This window comes from Anopheles marshallii (genome assembly GCF_943734725.1).
Source record: "Anopheles marshallii chromosome X unlocalized genomic scaffold, idAnoMarsDA_429_01 X_unloc_68, whole genome shotgun sequence".
In the NCBI taxonomy this organism is placed as follows: Eukaryota; Metazoa; Arthropoda; class Insecta; order Diptera; family Culicidae; genus Anopheles; species Anopheles marshallii.
Window position 1 is genome coordinate 19215 of NW_026525918.1, and position 5786 is coordinate 25000.

Below are 5786 nucleotides of genomic sequence, written 5' to 3' on the forward strand. Positions count from 1 at the left end.
TGGTTAGTTCGTGGAGTATAGGCTTGCTGCACTCGACAAGAGTGCTGCTTGCAAGGCTGTGGTGGTACGTATGGTAGTTGATGAGCATAGGCTTGCTGCACTCGACAAGAGTGCTGCTTGCAAGCCTATGGTGGTACGTGTACGGTAGTTGATGTGAGCATAGGCTTGCTGCACTCGACAAGAGTGCTGCTTGCAAGCCTATGGGTGGTGTGGTGTGTGGTGCATGATTAGCCTTTCAAGGAAGATGTGTCCTTGGGGCTAATCGGTTATTTTTATAAGTCCGGGAAACCTTTCTCGTCGGGATTCTTATCCTAAGCAACCACGAAAGCTTCCAAGAGTTGAAACATTGCCTATCAAGTAGGCCGTACCAGCCCATAGCAACCCAACCAAGATACTCTAACAGGCCAAGATTGGTTGGAGACTTCAAAATGTTGCTAAGTCCATGGCCACCATAAGCCATTTCTACCAAGAAGGCCATGGACAGTGCTTAGCAACCACGAAAGCTTCCAAGAGTTGAAACATTGCCTATCAAGTAGGCCGTACCAGCCCATAGCAACCCAACCAAGATACTCTAACAGGCCAAGATTGGTTGGAGAATTCAAAATTTTGCTAAGTCCATGGCCACCATAAGCCATTTCTATCAAGAAGGCCATGGACAGTGCTTAGCAACCACGAAAGGTTCCAAGAGTTGAAACATTGCCTATCAAGTAGGCCGTACCAGCCCATAGCAAACCAACCAAGATAATCTAACAGGCCAAGATTGGTTGGAGACTTCAAAATTTTGCTAAGTCCATGGCCACCATAAGCCATTTCTACCAAGAAGGCCATGGACAGTGCTTAGCAACCACGAAAGCTTCCAAGAGTTGAAACATTGCCTATCAAGTAGGCCGTACCAGCCCATAGCAACCCAACCAAGATACTCTAACAGGCCAAGATTGGTTGGAGAATTCAAAATTTTGCTAAGTCCATGGCCACCATAAGCCATTTCTATCAAGAAGGCCATGGACAGTGCTTAGCAACCACGAAAGGTTCCAAGAGTTGAAACATTGCCTATCAAGTAGGCCGTAGCAGCCCATAGCAACCCAACCAAGATACTCTAACAGGCCAAGATTGGTTGGAGAATTCAAAATTTTGCTAAGTCCATGGCCACCATAAGCCATTTCTATCAAGAAGGCCACGAACAGTGCTTAGCAACCACGAAAGCTTCCAAGAGTTGAAACATTGCCTATCAAGTAGGCCGTAGCAGCCCATAGCAACCCAACCAAGATACTCTAACAGGCCAAGATTGGTTGGAGAATTCAAAATTTTGCTAAGTCCATGGCCACCATAAGCCATTTCTATCAAGAAGGCCACGAACAGTGCTTAGCAACCACGAAAGCTTCCAAGAGTTGAAACATTGCCTATCAAGTAGGCCGTAGCAGCCCATAGCAACCCAACCAAGATACTCTAACAGGCCAAGATTGGTTGGAGAATTCAAAATTTTGCTAAGTCCATGGCCACCATAAGCCATTTCTACCAAGAAGGCCATGGACAGTGCTTAGCAACCACGAAAGCTTCCAAGAGTTGAAACATTGCCTATCAAGTAGGCCGTACCAGCCCATAGCAACCCAACCAAGATACTCTAACAGGCCAAGATTGGTTGGAGATTTCAAAATTTTGCTAAGTCCATGGCCACCATAAGCCATTTCTATCAAGAAGGCCACGAACTGTGCTTAGCAACCACGAAAGCTTCCAAGAGTTGAAACATTGCCTATCAAGTAGGCCGTACCAGCCCATAGCAACCCAACCAAGATAATCTAACAGGCCAAGATTGGATCTCAAAATGTTGCTAAGTCCATGGCCACGATAAGCCATTTCTATCAAGAAGGCCATGGACAGTTCTAAACAACCACGAAAGCTTCCAAGAGTTGAAACATTGCCTATCAAGTAGGCCGTAGCAGCCCATAGCAACCCAACCAAGATAATCTAACAGGCCAAGATTGGTTGGAGATTTCAAAATTTGGCTAAGTCCATGGCCACCATAAGCCATTTCTATCAAGAAGGCCACGAACTGTGCTTAGCAACCACGAAAGCTTCCAAGAGTTGAAACATTGCCTATCAAGTAGGCCGTACCAGCCCATAGCAACCCAACCAAGATACTCTAACAGGCCAAGATTGGATCTCAAAATGTTGCTAAGTCCATGGCCACGATAAGCCATTTCTATCAAGAAGGCCATGGACAGTTCTAAACAACCACGAAAGCTTCCAAGAGTTGAAACATTGCCTATCAAGTAGGCCGTAGCAGCCCATAGCAACCCAACCAAGATAATCTAACAGGCCAAGATTGGTTGGAGATTTCAAAATTTGGCTAAGTCCAGATTTTTTTACCCTTCGGGAAAACAACCCTAGTTCACCAAGTTGAACGCGAAAAACTGTCCATAGGATACGCACAAAACGTTTATTGAGTTGGTCACCATATGTGGAAATTATGGTGAAAATAAGCCAAGTTCCGGAGTTTTTAACTCACACGAAACCACGAAAAACTTTCATTAGGAAAACTTGGTTGGAGCACCCTACTGCAGAACACACCGACATGGACGAAAGGGTTGACTGGCTAAGAGAAAAAATTTTTGCGGGACCACTCAAAACATCATAGTTAGACCTAGCAAATGATGAAAAGTGAAACCCGCGATCGATTGGAGAAACCTTATTTTACACTGAAAAATTCCACATAAGGAAAATTTGTATGGAGCACCCTACTGCAGAGCACACCGACAGGGCCGGGAAGGAAGGCCCGGTCCAAGAAAAAATTTTTGCGGGACCACTCAAAACATCATAGTTAGACCTAGCAAATGATGAAAAGTGAAACCCGCGATCGATTGGAGAAACCTTATTTTACACTGAAAAATTCCACATAAGGAAAATTTGTATGGAGCACCCTACTGCAGAGCACACCGACAGGGCCGGGAAGGAAGGCCCGGTCCAAGAAAAAATTTTTGCGGGACCACTCAAAACATCATAGTTAGACCTAGCAAATGATGAAAAGTGAAACCCGCGATCGATTGGAGAAACCTTATTTTACACTGAAAAATTCCACATAAGGAAAATTTGTATGGAGCACCCTACTGCAGAGCACACCGACAGGGCCGGGAAGGAAGGCCCGGTCCAAGAAAAAATTTTTGCGGGACCACTCAAAACATCATAGTTAGACCTAGCAAATGATGAAAAGTGAAACCCGCGATCGATTGGAGAAACCTTATTTTACACTGAAAAATTCCACATAAGGAAAATTTGTATGGAGCACCCTACTGCAGAGCACACCGACAGGGCCGGGAAGGAAGGCCCGGTCCAAGAAAAAATTTTTGCGGGACCACTCAAAACATCATAGTTAGACCTAGCAAATGATGAAAAGTGAAACCCGCGATCGATTGGAGAAACCTTATTTTACACTGAAAAATTCCACATAAGGAAAATTTGTATGGAGCACCCTACTGCAGAACACACCGACAGGGCCGGGAAGGAAGGCCCGGTCCAAGAAAAAATTTTTGCGGGACCACTCAAAACATCATAGTTAGACCTAGCAAATGATGAAAAGTGAAACCCGCGATCGATTGGAGAAACCTTATTTTACACTGAAAAATTCCACATAAGCAAAATTTGTATGGAGCACCCTACTGCAGAGCACACCGACAGGGCCGGGAAGGAAGGCCCGGTCCAAGAAAAAATTTTTGCGGGACCACTCAAAACATCATAGTTAGACCTAGCAAATGATGAAAAGTGAAACCCGCGATCGATTGGAGAAACCTTATTTTACACTGAAAAATTCCACATAAGGAAAATTTGTATGGAGCACCCTACTGTGGTCACCATCGGTCGAGTTGGTCGAGACGGGCAAAAAATTTTTTTTTCCATATCGTCTCAAAACATGATTTATGGACCTTGTAAATGTTGAAAAGTGAAACGAAATCACTTTTGGAGCGATGAAAATTTTGTATGGGAGGTCCCTACCCGGAACAAATTTTACTAGTAAAGTCATCATTCCGCGACGAGAAATTTGAAAATGGTCAAATATGGTTAAGATGTCATGTTCATTCCCTACTATGGGGGACCAGGTCGTCACGAAAAAATTTTTTTCTCGACCTGGTCAAATGTGGTTCTGCGACGGAGGTTAAACTAATATTGCATAATTTGGCCCAAAAACCCCCCTCTGTCAGAGAACGAAGCCCTTCAAGCTCGATAGCAGACCACATAAGTTGAACTTTGAGGTATCTGAAAGTTGAATATAGAGCGAGGTTCTAAGCGAAGGGATAGCTTAACGTTGAGCATTGAACGCAAAAAAGCTTAGAGATAAGCTTATTATATAAGGATTGTGGTGCAGAACACAGCTTAACGTTGAGCTTTGAACGCAAATGGCTAGAACTAAGCTAAGAGATACCTATAGTGGTGCATGGAACTGCTCACAAGTTGAGCTTCGAGAAGTCCAAAGGCAAAATGTAGAGCGAGGTTCTAAGCGAAGGGATAGCTTAACGTTGAGCATTGAACGCAAAAAAGCTTAGAGATAAGCTTATTATATAACGATTGTGGTGCAGGACACAGCTTAACGTTGAGCTTTGAACGCACATGGCTAGAACTAAGCTAAGAGATACGGGTAGTGGTGCATGGAACTGCTCACAAGTTGAGCTTCGAGAAGTCCAAAGGCAAAATATAGAGAGAGGTCCTAGCAGCCTAAAAAACTTCTAGGGCCGACAGCTCACAAGTTGAGTTTCGAACGCAATTAGGCTACCCTGGTAGCCTTGATTTGAAAGCATTAAGGCAATGATATGGTAGAATGCCCGATCTTAAACCTATTGACAGAGAATGTGTACGAGTAAGCATAGATGTGGAGGAGCACATACCCTAAACAGTCCCGAAAGATGGTTAGCTAAGTGATGCATCACAAATGGACTTGGCGCACCAAGTTCACACAGAAACACACACGATCGCGTATATTAAAACCTGTTGTGTGGTGCATCACTAATAAAGTTTGGTGCGTCAAACGAACATGAGAGTTGAGCATATTGGGTATGTGTGATAACACACTTTGCACGACAATCGAGAAACCGCATAAGCTCAGTATAACACAGCAGGGGAAGATTGATGAAAACCAGAGCTAATACATGCAACAGGCCGGGAATGCTGCTTCTGAAGGTGGTAGGACCGGTGCACTTATTAGTTAAACCAATCGGCCGATTGAGTTGAAGTCTGGTACCGATCTTTCACTTGACTGTGCCCCATCAACTATTGATGGTAGTGTAGAGGACTACCATGGTTGTGACGGGAAGCGGGAATCAGGGTTCGATTCCGGAGCTAGTAGAGAGTGCCTGATAAAGGCCATGGTACACATCCAAATCAGGAAAGCAGCAGGAAACACTACCATACATTGCCAGGTGCATAGGAGGATTGCAAGCCCGTAAATTGCCCGATCATAGCCAGCGATGCTGAGAACGGAATTTATTCCTTCGATCGTCGTTGGTTCACATGTTTACTGATGGTTGTACGAACACCATACCCGGTGGTAAGTACAGTGGAGCTCGCCTTCACAACATAATGTTCACCAGTTGGACGCATAGATTGGAATAGCTCACATAGTGTTGGATTGCTGGAAACACACATTCCAGACTGCTCCGGTAGTCATGGAAAGGAGAGGATTGCAAGCCCGTAAATTGCCCGATCATAGCCAACGATGCTGAGAACGGAATTTATTCCTTCGATCGTCGTTGGTTCACATGTTTACTGATGGTTGTACGAACACCATACCCGGTGGTAAG